Here is a 16,089-nt window from a genome sequence, read left to right as displayed (position 1 = left end):
CCGCATATAACCATGGGTTAGTTTCATCCGTTAGATTACATGAACAACTGACAAAAATTGATGGACGGTCAGTTTGTCAGTTGAACTTCTCACGCAAAAAATAAAAATTGTCACTTTTTTTTCAACCAATTAGTGATTTTTCTGATTTAATAAATATATATATTTTTATGCTCCCTCCGTCTCATTTGACTTTTCAAGGTCTTACTTCTATAATTTTGATTTCCGACATTTTTGTTTGTGTTATATAATATTTGATGAAACTTATACCAATTAAAATACATTTTAACCGAATTCATTCATATAAATTTCAACAAATACTACATAACACAAATAAAAATATTTGAAGTCAAAGTTTTAAAATTAAGACCTTGAAAAGTCAAACAGAACACTTATTATGGGACGGAGGGAGTAATAATATTTTTTCCTAGCTAATTATTACCGATCAAATTTTAACTCATCACCTTACCCAATATTTGACACAAAAAACTAACACAACGGATGAAAATGTCAAAAACTGACATTATCATGTCACAGTCAGATTGCACTTTTTGACCAAAAAGTGCGCTAACTGCCCGTGACGTCACAGTCACCATTATAAATTGTCAAAAAGATTATTTGAGTGAATTTCACCCAAAGTTCGTGCTTGCTTAACCACATGGGTCATACACTCATACCCACCGATACAATAAACATTCATAACTATATTCATATTGTAGTCGATTATTCATGGATCTTAGGTCGCTTGCTATCAATCCTAGAGGCGTAATACACTAGAATCTAGTAAAACCGAGATACGGGTCGTGTTGAGATCGATTTGGTCAAACCTAGAACAAAACCTAGATTAGATCGACGTCTAAACAAATGATTTCGGTGGTAGATGGTGTTATGGTTCTCTGGAGACGAAAACCAGTCAACTATGATAAATGGGGTGATTAACCTCAATCAAGAAGTCACAACCCCCATATATACTGCAGGTCAGACACACTCGGTCGAGTGTGTCTCTCAGTCGGTCGACTGAGTAACACAGTCGGTCGAGTGTATACACACACTCGGTCGACTGTGTGTGCAGTTTAACATATTGATTATTTAACAAATTAAGTACTCACAATCACAAACGTAATCAATAGTCGCACGTAAACATTATTACATAACCGAATGTGTTAAACGTAAAGATAAACTACGGTTGGGGATTCATGCACCAACAAACTCCCCCTAAGACCTAGCCGTAGAGCGTAAAGATTCAGTTATCAATCAGTAAACGGATCTGTCACCCAGTTCTTCAAATAACAAAGTTTCACAACTCTGCAGTACTGTTCAGCCTACACACGATTTTCTGGACGATACAGCATCCGGTTGTAGTATAAGGTGAACATATCTTCCTCACAACAATTCCTCAACCAAACTGGATCTAAAACCCTTATACTATCATTTTCATCTCCTCCATCTTTGTCTAACACAATAACCGCTTCCTCCGAGCGTTCATCATAATACCACCAACGAAAACGAGAGCTGAAGTGTTGCGGCATTTTCCTCAATGGAACCTTTCGCATATACTTCACAGGTTGATATTTAACAATCTTCCTTCGAATGCCCGTTTTCTTGTTCGTTCTGTAAGAGATCTTCGGAAACTGAGGACGAAAACCTAAGAAATTATGTGACTTAAATGATCTTCTTATCTTACGAACCAAAATATCAGGAATACCGGCATAATCCTGATATAACATCTTGAGCCTTGTAATCTGCATAAATTCAGAATATGGTAATGATTTGAATTCATATGCATACTTGATATAATCCACTCAGTGTTCTTTCTTGATTGCGTAGATATCAAATTCTTTGATGTAGGCCCAAGCAATAATCTTCCCTTTAGCACGCAAACTCTCGCAGTGCTCAATAAACTTCAAAAATTGAGGCTCCACCTCAGGTTTCATCACATATTTACGAATTCTCATTGAAATTTTCCAATCCTCTTCCAAAACTTCAACCTTTTCTTTGTTGATTTTAACCGGCAAGAAACCTTCTGGCAACACACTTTCTTGCTCTTTCTGTTCTTTTTCCTTGCACTTTCTGTTCAAAAGTTCATCATTCATTTTAAAGTACTCAGCAAAAGTTGGATAATCCTTATCACAGCCTTCATAACGAGGATAAGGTTCAGTTGGCTCATCCTCAATAACAACTTCATCAAAACTATTATCACTCTCATCAAAAACATCAGTATCACTCATATCATCATCAAAATTATGAGCCTCTGAAGTCGAAGCTTCAGTTGAAGCTTTTGATGCAGCGTCAGCAGTTTCCTTTGTTTGTCGCTCTAGACGCTCCATCAACTCCTGCTCAGTTTCGGTGAGATCCGGAGGGATCTCCCCTTCTTCTAGATCAGTGTAAATAGTAGAGTGATTAAGTCGATCCTGCATAGCTAAAAATTCAGAAACTGTTATAACTTGAAGTGGAGTAATATACAGCTGGTTATCCTCTGTATAGCCTTTAGCAAGCTCGAGAGCCCTGTCCTCCTCTTCTTCTTCACCAACAGTACCAAAAGGATCTGGTTCTCCAACCTCCTCTTCTATCACAATCTTCTTTTCCCATTCATTCAACCTCTCAGTTAATGCTTGATTCTGAGTCTGAAGAGTCAAGATTTCTCCAGCCTGACTTCCCACATTTTGCTCAAGTTCATCAATTTTCAACTGTTGTTGATCAACTAACTTCCTCAACGCAGACATTTCTATTTCCGTCTTTTTCTTGTCTTCATCAACAGTCTTTTAGAATTTAACAAAATCAGCGGACAACTGAATCAATCGCCGATTAACTATTCCTGTTAGATCACCTGAAACAACTTCAGAACGCTGAGAAGTCTGAACTTGTTGAATAGATGGAGTTTGTTGTTGTTGAGTGGGTGGCACTTGTGTAGAACCACCAGCATCACCAGTAGCTTGAACAGACGGAGCGACCTTTGGTTGTGATTTTGTTGTAGAAGATGAACTTCCGTCCTTAACCAAAATTTTCAAACGCTTCTGTCTCCTTCTAGTTGACACCTTAGGAGCTTCAGCTAACTTTCTTTTAACCAAATCCACTTGACTGTCATCAAGCGCAGTCACATCCTCTTCATCAACTAATCGAGGACCAGTGTGCTTCGGCGGTGGCTGATTCACCTCTTCTTCTCCTTCGATGGTAATATCAGACTCGTCTCCAGAATTAATATTCTCATGTCGGCATCGTAAACCTTCTGGACATACATAATTCTCATTAGCCAGATGGCCAATCATGAAATGTCCCGTTCTTATTGATTAAAAACGTTCCATATTAATTGATTTCGTTGCGAGGTGTTGACCTCTATATGAGACGTTTTTCAAAGACTGCATTCATTTTAAAACAAACCATAACCTTTATTTCATCAATAAAGGTTTAAAAAGCTTTACGTAGATTATCAAATAATGATAATCTAAAATATCCTGTTTACACACGACCATTACATAATGGTTTACAATACAAATATGTTACAACAAAATAAGTTTCTTGAATGCAGTTTTTACACAATATCATACAAACATGGACTCCAAATCTTGTCCTTATTTAAGTATGCGACAGCGGAAGCTCTTAATAATCACCTGAGAATAAACATGCTTAAAACGTCAACAAAAATGTTGGTGAGTTATAGGTTTAACCTATATATATCAAATCATAATAATAGACCACAAGATTTCATATTTCAATACACATCCCATACATAGAGATAAAAATCATTCATATGGTGAACACCTGGTAACCGACATTAACAAGATGCATATATAAGAATATCCCCATCATTCCGGGACACCCTTCGGATATGATATAAATTTCGAAGTACTAAAGCATCCGGTACTTTGGATGGGGTTTGTTAAGCCCAATAGATCTATCTTTAGGATTCGCGTCAATTAGGGTGTCTGTTCCCTAATTCTTAGATTACCAGACTTAATAAAAAGGGGCATATTCGATTTCGATAATTCAACCATAGAATGTAGTTTCACGTACTTGTGTCTATTTTGTAAATCATTTATAAAACCTGCATGTATTCTCATCCCAAAAATATTAGATTTTAAAAGTGGGACTATAACTCACCTTCACAGATTTTTACTTCGTCGGGAAGTAAGACTTGGCCACTGGTTGATTCACAAACCTATAACAATATATACATATATATCAAAGTATGTTCAAAATATATTTACAATACTTTTAATATATTTTGATATTTTAAGTTTATTAAGTCAGCTGTCCTCGTTAGTAACCTACAATTAGTTGTCCACAGTTAGATGTACAGAAATAAATTGATAAATATTATCTTGAATCAATCTATGACCCAGTGTATACGTATCTCAGTATTGATCACAACTCAAACTATATATAATTTGGAATCAACCTCAACCCTGTATAGCTAACTCCAACATTCACATATAGAGTGTCTATGGTCGTTCCGAAATATATATAGATGTGTCGATATGATAGGTCGAAACATTGTATACGTGTCTATGGTATCTCAAGATTACATAATATACAATACAAGTTGATTAAGTTATGGTTGGAATAGATTTGTTACCAATTTTCACGTAGCTAAAATGAGAAAAATTATCCAATCTTGTTTTACCCATAACTTCTTCATTTTAAATCCGTTTTGAGTGAATCAAATTGCTATGGTTTCATATTGAACTCTATTTTATGAATCTAAACAGAAAAAGTATAGGTTTATAATCGGAAAAATAAGTTACAAGTCGTTTTTGTAAAGGTAATCATTTCAGTCGAAAGAACGACGTCTAGATGACCATTTTAGAAAACATACTTCCACTTTGAGTTTAACCATAATTTTTGGATATAGTTTCATGTTCATAATAAAAATCATTTTCTCAGAATAACAACTTTTAAATCAAAGTTTATCATAGTTTTTAATTAACTAACCCAAAACAGCCCGCGGTGTTACTACGACGGCGTAAATCCGGTTTTACGGTGTTTTTCGTGTTTCCAGGTTTTAAATCATTAAGTTAGCATATCATATAGATATAGAACATGTGTTTAGTTGATTTTAAAAGTCAAGTTAGAAGGATTAACTTTTGTTTGCGAACAAGTTTAGAATTAACTAAACTATGTTCTAGTGATTACAAGTTTAAACCTTCGAATAAGATAGCTTTATATGTATGAATTGAATGATGTTATGAACATCATTACTACCTTAAGTTCCTTGGATAAACCTACTGGAAAAGAAAAAAATGGATCTAGCTTCAACGGATCCTTGGATGGCTCGAAGTTCTTGAAGCAGAATCATGACACGAAAACAAGTTCAAGTAAGATCATCACTTGAAATAAGATTGTTATAGTTATAGAAATTGAAACAAAGTTTGAATATGATTATTACCTTGTATTAGAATGATAACCTACTGTAAGAAACAAAGATTTCTTGAGGTTGGATGATCACCTTACAAGATTGGAAGTGAGCTAGCAAACTTGAAAGTATTCTTGATTTTATGTAACTAGAACTTGTAAAATATATGAAGAACACTTAGAACTTGAAGATAGAACTTGAGAGAGATCAATTAGATGAATAAAATTGAAGAATGAAAGTGTTTGTAGGTGTTTTTGGTCGTTGGTGTATGGATTAGATATAAAGGATATGTAATTTTGTTTTCATGTAAATAAGTCATGAATGATTACTCATATTTTTGTAATTTTATGAGATATTTCATGCTAGTTGCCAAATGATGGTTCCCACATATGTTAGGTGACTCACATGGGCTGCTAAGAGCTGATCATTGGAGTGTATATACCAATAGTACATACATCTAAAAGCTGTGTATTGTACGAGTACGAATACGGGTGCATACGAGTAGAATTGTTGATGAAACTGAACGAGGATGTAATTGTAAGCATTTTTGTTAAGTAGAAGTATTTTGATAAGTGTATTGAAGTCTTTAAAAAGTGTATAAATACATATTAAAACACTACATGTATATACATTTTAACTGAGTCGTTAAGTCATCGTTAGTCGTTACATGTAAGTGTTGTTTTGAAACCTTTAGGTTAACGATCTTGTTAAATGTTGTTAACCCAATGTTTATAATATCAAATGAGATTTTAAATTATTATATTATCATGATATTATCTTGTATGAATATCTCTTAATATGATATATATACATTAAATGTCTTTACAACGATAATCGTTACATATATGTCTCGTTTAAAAATCATTAAGTTAGTAGTCTTGTTTTTACATATGTAGTTCATTGTTAATATACTTAATGATATGTTTACTTATCATAGTATCATGTTAACTATATATATATATCCATATATATGTCATCATATAGTTTTTACAAGTTTTAACGTTCGTGAATCACCGGTCAACTTGGGTGGTCAATTGTCTATATGAAACATATTTCAATTAATCAAGTCTTAACAAGTTTGATTGCTTAACATGTTGAAAACATTTAATCATGTAAATATCAATCTCAATTAATATATATAAACATGGAAAAGTTCGGGTCACTACAGTATCTACCCGTTAAATAAATTTCGTCCCGAAATTTTAAGCTGTTGAAGGTGTTGACGAATCTTCTGGAAATAGATGCGGGTATTTCTTCTTCATCTGATCTTCACGCTCCCAGGTGAACTCGGGTCCTCTACGAGCATTCCATCGAACCTTAACAATTGGTATCTTGTTTTGCTTAAGTCTTTTAACCTCACGATCCATTATTTCGACGGGTTCTTCGATGAATTGAAGTTTTTCGTTGATTTGGATTTCATCTAACGGAATAGTGAGATCTTCTTTAGCAAAACATTTCTTCAAATTCGAGACGTGGAAAGTATTATGTACAGCCGCGAGTTGTTGAGGTAACTCAAGTCGGTAAGCTACTGGTCCGACACGATCAATAATCTTGAATGGTCCAATATACCTTGGATTTAATTTCCCTCGTTTACCAAATCGAACAACGCCTTTCCAAGGTGAAACTTTAAGCATGACCATCTCTCCAATTTCAAATTCTATATCTTTTCTTTTAATGTCAGCGTAGCTCTTTTGTCGACTTTGGGCGGTTTTCAACCGTTGTTGAATTTGGATGATCTTCTTGGTAGTTTCTTGTATAATCTCCGGACCCGTAATCTGTCTATCCCCCACTTCACTCCAACAAATCGGAGACCTGCACTTTCTACCATAAAGTGCTTCAAAAGGCGCCATCTCAATGCTTGAATGGTAGCTGTTGTTGTAGGAAAATTCTGCTAACGGTAGATGTCGATCCCAACTGTTTCCGAAATCAATAACACATGCTCGTAGCATGTCTTCAAGCGTTTGTATCGTCCTTTCGCTCTGCCCATCAGTTTGTGGATGATAGGCAGTACTCATGTCTAGACGAGTTCCTAATGCTTGCTGTAATGTCTGCCAGAATCTTGAAATAAATCTGCCATCCCTATCAGAGATAATAGAGATTGGTATTCCATGTCTGGAGATGACTTCCTTCAAATACAGTCGTGCTAACTTCTCCATCTTGTCATCTTCTCTTATTGGCAGGAAGTGTGCTGATTTGGTGAGACGATCAACTATTACCCAAATAGTATCAAAACCACTTGCAGTCCTTGGCAATTTAGTGATGAAATCCATGGTAATGTTTTCCCATTTCCATTCCGGGATTTTGGGTTGTTGAAGTAGACCTGATGGTTTCTGATGCTCAGCTTTGACCTTAGAACACGTCAAACATTCTCCTACGTATTTAGCAACATCAGCTTTCATACCCGGCCACCAAAAATGTTTCTTGAGATCCTTGTACATCTTCCCCGTTCCAGGATGTATTGAGTATCTGGTTTTATGAGCTTCTCTAAGTACCATTTCTCTCATATCTCCAAATTTTGGTACCCAAATCCTTTCAGCCCTATACCGGGTTCCGTCTTCCCGAATATTAAGATGCTTCTCCGATCCTTTGGGTATTTTATCCTTTAAATTTCCCTTTTTTAAAACTCCTTGTTGCGCCTCCTTTATTTGAGTAGTAAGGGTATTATGAATCATTATATTCATAGATTTTAATCGAATGGGTTCTCTGTCCTTCCTGCTCAAGGCATCGGCTACCACATTTGCCTTCCCCGGGTGGTAACGAATCTCAAAGTCGTAATCATTCAATAATTCAATCCACCTACGCTGCCTCATATTCAGTTGTTTCTGATTAAATATGTGTTGAAGACTTTTGTGGTCGGTATATATAATACTTTTGACCCCATATAAGTAGTGCCTCCAAGTCTTTAATGCAAAAACAACCGCGCCTAATTCCAAATCATGCATCGTATAATTTTGCTCGTGAATCTTCAATTGTCTAGACGCATAAGCAATCACCTTCGTTCGTTGCATTAATACACAACCGAGACCTTGCTTTGATGCGTCACAATAAATCATAAAATCATCATTCCCTTCAGGCAATGACAATATAGGTGCCGTAGTTAGCTTTTTCTTCAATAACTGAAACGCTTTCTCTTGTTCATCCTTCCATTCAAATTTCTTCCCTTTATGCGTTAATACAGTCAAGGGTTTTGCTATTCTGGAAAAGTCTTGGATGAACCTTCTGTAGTAACCAGCTAGTCCTAAAAACTGGCGTATGTGTTTCGGAGTTTTCGGGGTTTCCCACTTTTCAACAGTTTCTATCTTTGCCGGATCCACCTTAATACCTTCTTTGTTCACTATGTGACCGAGGAATTGAACTTCTTCCAACCAAAATGCACACTTTGAAAACTTAGCGTACAATTCTTCCTTCCTCAATACTTCTAACACCTTTCTCAAATGTTCACCGTGTTCTTGGTCATTCTTTGAGTAAATAAGTATGTCATCAATGAAAACAATGACAAACTTGTCAAGGTATGGTCCACACACTCGGTTCATAAGGTCCATGAACACAGCTGGTGCATTAGTTAAACCAAACGGCATGACCATAAACTCGTAATGACCATAACGTATTCTGAAAGCAGTCTTTGGAATATCATCTTCTTTCACCCGCATTTGATGATACCCGGAACGTAAGTCAATCTTTGAATAAACAGACGAGCCTTGTAGTTGATCAAATAAGTCATCGATTCACGGTAGTGGGTAGCGGTTCTTGATGGTAAGTTTGTTCAACTCTCGGTAGTCGATACACAACCTGAATGTACCATCTTTCTTCTTGACAAACAAAACAGGAGCTCCCCACGGTGATGTGCTTGGTCGAATGAAACCACGCTCTAAAAGTTCTTGTAATTGGCTTTGCAGTTCTTTCATCTCGCTGGGTGCGAGTCTGTAAGGAGCACGAGCTATTGGTGCAGCTCCTGGTACAAGATCTATTTGAAATTCAACGGATCGATGTGGGGGTAATCCCGGTAATTCTTTCGGAAATACATCGGGAAATTCTTTTGCAATGGGAACATCATTGATGCTCTTTTCTTCAGTTTGTACTTTCTCGACGTGTGCTAGAACAGCATAGCAACCTTTTCTTATTAGTTTTTGTGCCTTCAAATTACTAATAAGATGTAGCTTCGTGTTGCCCTTTTCTCCGTACACCATTAAGGGTTTTCCTTTTTCTCGTATAATGCGAATTGCATTTTTGTAACAAACGATCTCTGCTTTCACTTCTTTCAACCAGTCCATACCGATTATCACATCAAAACTCCCTAACTCTACTGGTATCAAATCAATCTTAAATGTTTCGCTAACCAGTTTAATTTCTCGATTCCGACATATATTATCTGCTGAAATTAATTTACCATTTGCTAATTCGAGTAAAAATTTACTATCCAAAGGTGTCAATGGACAACTTAATTTAGCACAAAAATCTCTACTCATATAGCTTCTATCCGCACCCGAATCAAATAAAACGTAAGCAGATTTATTGTCAATAAGAAATGTACCCGTAACAAGCTCCGGGTCTTCTTGTGCCTCTGCCGCATTAATATTGAAAACTCTTCCGCAGCCTTGTCCATTCGTGTTCTCCTGGTTCGGGAAATTTCTAATAATGTGGCCCGGTTTTCCACATTTATAACAAACTACATTGGCATAACTTGCTCCGACACTACTTGCTCTGCCATTACTCGTTCCGACACCATTTGTTCCTTTCGTTCTGTTAACCCCTGGTCCATAGACCTCACACTTCGCCGCTCTATGACCATTTCTTTTACACTTGTTGCAAAATTTGGTGCAGAACCCCGAGTGATACTTTTCACACCTTTGGCATAGCTGCTTCTGATTGTTGTTGTTGTTGCGGTTGTTATTGTTGTTGGGATGATTGTTGTAGTTGCTGTTGTTGTTGTTGTTGTTGTTGTTGTTGTTGTTGGGCCGTTTATTGTAGTTGCGATTGATGTTGCAATTGTTGGGATAATTGTTGCGATTATTGTTGTAATTGCTGTTGTTGTTGTATTGGTGATTCTTATCACTGTTTTCCTCCCACTTTCTTTTGACTTGCTTCACATTGGCCTCTTCAGCAGTCTGTTCTTTAATTCTTTCTTCAATCTGGTTCACTAGTTTGTGAGCCATTCTACATGCCTGTTGTATGGAGGCGGGCTCGTGTGAACTTATATCTTCTTGGATTCTTTCCGGTAATCCTTTCACAAACGCGTCGATCTTCTCTTCCTCATCTTCGAATGCTCCCGGACATAATAGGCACAATTCTGTGAATCGTCTTTCGTACGTGGTAATATCAAATCCTTGGGTTCGTAACCCTCTAAGTTCTGTCTTGAGCTTATTGACCTCGGTTCTGGGACGGTACTTCTTGTTCATCAAGTGCTTGAATGCTGACCACGGTAGTGCGTACGCATCGTCTTGAACCACTTGCTCTAGATAGGTATTCCACCATGTTAACGCAGAACCTGTGAAGGTATGCGTAGCGTACTTCACTTTGTCCTCTTCAGTACACTTACTTATGGCAAACACCGATTCGACCTTCTCGGTCCACCATTTCAATCTGATCGGTCCTTCGGTTCCATCAAATTCCAAAGGTTTGCAGGCAGTGAATTCTTTGTAGGTGCATCCTACACGATTTCTTGTACTGCTAGATCCAAGGTTATTGTTGGTATGTAGCGCAGCCTGTACTGCGGCTATGTTTGAAGCTAGAAAAGTACGGAATTCCTCTTCATTCATATTCACGGTGTGTCGAGTAGTCGGTGCCATTTCCTTCAAAATAGTCAAATGGAACAAGTTAGTTATACAGAATATTAAGAGTAGTTAATAGTATTTCGTAGCATAATATGAACTCATTTATAAAAGCTTTTTCTTCATATTAGCATTTTATAAGTTTAAATTCGGGTAGTACCTACCCGTTAAGTTCATACTTAGTAGCTAATATACAATTCAACTACTACAATTCTATATGAAAAACTGATTATAATAATATTTCGCGTTCAAACTTTTACACAATATTTTACAAACTTACAATACCGCTTATTTTACATATAGCATGAAATATAGCACACAATAAATTTGATACAAGATGGTTGTGAAGATAATTCTAGCTAGTACACAAGTCGTTCAGCAAAGGCAATAAAGACACGTAATTCATACTTCCAGAAACAAGTCATGCATTCTGGTTTTACTAGGACTACTTCCCATCCTTGGTCTTGTGGAACATAACCGTTATGGCCGTTGATAAGACAGCGTGTTGTAACGTCGTCAAAGGGACGAGGGTTACGTAATGTCCAACAGTCCCGTAACAATCTAAAAACCTCATTTCTTACCCCAATTACCGACTCCGTCACTTATGGAAACGTTTTGTTTAATAGTTGTAGCCCGATGTTCTTGTTCTCACTTTGGTGAGAAGCGAACATTACTAATCCGTAAGCATAACATGCTTCTTTATGTTGCATGTTAGCCGCTTTTTCTAAATCACGAAGTCCAATATTCGGATATATTGAGTCAAAATAATTTCTTAACCCATTGCGTAAAATAGCATTTGGGTTCCCCGCAATATATGCGTCAAAGTAAACACATCGTAACTTATGGATTTCCCAATGTGATATCCCCCATCTTTCGAACGAAAGTCTTTTATAAACCAAGGCATTCTTGGAACGTTCTTCGAATGTCTTACAAACTGATCTCGCCTTAAATAGTTGTGCCGAAGAATTCTGACCGACTCTAGACAAGATTTCATCAATCATGTCTCCGGGTAGGTCTCTTAAAATATTGGGTTGTCTATCCATTTTGTGTTTTATACTGTAAAATAGACAAGAGTTAGATTCATAAAAAAAATACTTATTAATACAAGCAATTTTTACATATATCATAAAGCATAAGCACACTATATTACATATATTACACCACACGAATACAACTATCTTATTCCGACTCACTTGTTTCTTCTTCTTCGGTTTTGGTTCGTTTTGCCAAGTTTCTAGGGATATATGATGTTCCCCTAATACGAGCCGTCGTTATCCACATTGATTTAGAAAAACCTGGTGGTTTAGAGGTTCCCGGGTCATTGTTACAACTTAAGGACTTCGGGGGTTGACGATACATATAAAGTTCATCGGGGTTGGAATTAGATTTCTCTATTTTTATGCCCTTTCCCTTATTATTTTCTTTTGCCTTTTTAAATTCAGTTGGGGTAATTTCTATAACATCATCGGAATTCTCGTCGGAATCCGATTCATCGGAGAATTGGTAATCCTCCCAATATTTTGCTTCCTTGGCGGAAACACCATTGACCATAATTAACCTTGGTCGGTTGGTTGAGGATTTTCTTTTACTTAATCGTTTTATTATTTCCCCCACCGGTTCTATTTCTTCATCCGGTTCCGATTCTTATTCCGGTTCCGATTCTTCTTCCGGTTCTGACTCTTCTTCCGGTTCCTCTTCGGGAACTTGTGAATCAGTCCACGAATCATTCCAATTTACATTTGACTCTTCATTATTATTAGGTGAGTCAATGGGACTTGTTCTAGAGGTAGACATCAATCACATAATATCAAACGCGTTAAGAGATTAATATATCACATAATATTCACATGTTAAAAATATATAGTTTCCAACAAAATTTGTTAAGCAATCATTTTTCAAGTAAACACGGTCGAAGTCCAGACTCACTAATGCATCCTAACAAACTCGATAAGACACACTAATGCAAAATTCTGGTTCTCTAAGACCAACGCTCGGATACCAACTGAAATGTTCCGTTCTTATTGATTAAAAACGTTCCATATTAATTGATTTGGTTGCGAGGTGTTGACCTCTATATGAGACGTTTTTCAAAGACTGCATTCATTTTAAAACAAACCATAACCTTTATTTCATCAATAAAGGTTTAAAAAGCTTTACGTAGATTATCAAATAATGATAATCTAAAATATCCTGTTTACACACGACCATTACATAATGGTTTACAATACAAATATGTTACAACAAAATAAGTTTCTTGAATGCAGTTTTTACACAATATCATACAAACATGGACTCCAAATCTTGTCCTTATTTAAGTATGCGACAGCGGAAGCTCTTAATAATCACCTGAGAATAAACATGCTTAAAACATCAACAAAAATGTTGGTGAGTTATAGGTTTAACCTATATATATCAAATCATAATAATAGACCACAAGATTTCATATTTCAATACACATCCCATACATAGAGATAAAAATCATTCATATGGTGAACACCTGGTAACCGACATTAACAAGATGCATATATAAGAATATCCCCATCATTCTGGGACACCCTTCGGATATGATATAAATTTCGAAGTACTAAAGCATCCGGTACTTTGGATGTGGTTTGTTAAGCCCAATAGATCTATCTTTAGGATTCGCGTCAATTAGGGTGTCTGTTCCCTAATTCTTAGATTACCAGACTTAATAAAAAGGGGCATATTCGATTTCGATAATTCAACCATAGAATGTAGTTTCACGTACTTGTGTCTATTTTGTAAATCATTTATAAAACCTGCATGTATTCTCATTCCAAAAATATTAGATTTTAAAAGTGGGACTATAACTCACCTTCACAGATTTTTACTTCGTCGGGAAGTAAGACTTGGCCACTGGTTGATTCACAAACCTATAACAATATATACATATATATCAAAGTATGTTCAAAATATATTTACAATACTTTTAATATATTTTGATATTTTAAGTTTATTAAGTCAGCTGTCCTCGTTAGTAACCTACAATTAGTTGTTCACAGTTAGATGTACAGAAATAAATTGATAAATATTATCTTGAATCAATCCACGACCTAGTGTATACGTATCTCAGTATTGATCACAACTCAAACTATATATAATTTGGAATCAACCTCAACCCTGTATAGCTAACTCCAACATTCACATATAGAGTGTCTATGGTTGTTCCGAAATATATATAGATGTGTCGACATGATAGGTCAAAACATTGTATACGTGTCTATGGTATCTCAAGATTACATAATATACAATACAAGTTGATTAAGTTATGGTTGAAATAGATTTGTTACCAATTTTCACGTAGCTAAAATGAGAAAAATTATCCAATCTTGTTTTACCCATAACTTTTTCATTTTAAATCCGTTTTGAGTGAATCAAATTGCTATGGTTTCATATTGAACTCTATTTTATGAATCTAAACAGAAAAAGTATAGGTTTATAGTCAGAAAAATAAGTTACAAGTCGTTTTTGTAAAGGTATTCATTTCAGTTGAAAGAACGACGTCTAGATGACCATTTTAGAAAACATACTTCCACTTTGAGTTTAACCATAATTTTTGGATATAGTTTCATGTTCATAATAAAAATCATTTTCTCAGAATAACAACTTTTAAATCAAAATTTATCATAGTTTTTAATTAACTAACCCAAAACAGCCCGCGGTGTTACTACGACGGCGTAAATCCGGTTTTACGGTGTTTTTCGTGTTTCCAGGTTTTAAATCATTAAGTTAGCATATCATATAGATATAGAACATGTGTTTAGTTGATTTTAAAAGTCAAGTTAGAAGGATTAACTTTTGTTTGCGAACAAGTTTGAATTAACTAAACTATGTTCTAGTGATTACAAGTTTAAACCTTCGAATAAGATAGCTTTATATGTATGAATCGAATGATGTTATGAACATCATTACTACCTTAAGTTCCTTGGATAAACCTACTGGAAAAGAGAAAAATGGATCTAGCTTCAACGGATCCTTGGATGGCTCGAAGTTCTTGAAGCAGAATCATGACACGAAAACAAGTTCAAGTAAGATCATCACTTGAAATAAGATTGTTATAGTTATAGAAATTGAAACAAAGTTTGAATATGATTATTACCTTGTATTAGAATGATAACCTACTGTAAGAAACAAAGATTTCTTGAGGTTGGATGATCACCTTACAAGATTGGAAGTGAGCTAGCAAACTTGAAAGTATTCTTGATTTTATGTAACTAGAACTTGTAAAATATATGAAGAACACTTAGAACTTGAAGATAGAACTTGAGAGAGATCAATTAGATGAATAAAATTGAAGAATGAAAGTGTTTGTAGGTGTTTTTGGTCGTTGGTGTATGGATTAGATATAAAGGATATGTAATTTTGTTTTCATGTAAATAAGTCATGAATGATTACTCATATTTTTGTAATTTTATGAGATATTTCATGCTAGTTGCCAAATGATGGTTCCCACATGTGTTAGGTGACTCACATGGGCTGCTAAGAGCTGATCATTGGAGTGTATATACCAATAGTACATACATCTAAAAGCTGTGTATTGTACGAGTACGAATACGGGTGCATACGAGTAGAATTGTTGATGAAACTGAACGAGGATGTAACTGTAAGCATTTTTGTTAAGTAGAAGTATTTTGATAAGTGTATTGAAGTCTTTCAAAAGTGTATAAATACATATTAAAACACTACATGTATATACATTTTAACTGAGTCGTTAAGTCATCGTTAGTCGTTACATGTAAGTGTTGTTTTGAAACCTTTAGGTTAACGATCTTGTTAAATGTTGTTAACCCAATGTTTATAATATCAAATGAGATTTTAAATTATTATATTATCATGATATTATCTTGTATGAATATCTCTTAATATGATATATATACATTAAATGTCTTTACAACGATAATCGTTACTTATATGTCTCGTTTAAAAATCATTAAGTTAGTAGTCTTGTTTTTA

The sequence above is a fragment of the Rutidosis leptorrhynchoides genome, chromosome 8 (assembly GCF_046630445.1).
Source record: "Rutidosis leptorrhynchoides isolate AG116_Rl617_1_P2 chromosome 8, CSIRO_AGI_Rlap_v1, whole genome shotgun sequence".
Classification (NCBI taxonomy): domain Eukaryota; kingdom Viridiplantae; phylum Streptophyta; class Magnoliopsida; order Asterales; family Asteraceae; genus Rutidosis; species Rutidosis leptorrhynchoides.
Note: the sequence above shows the minus strand (reverse complement) of the source record.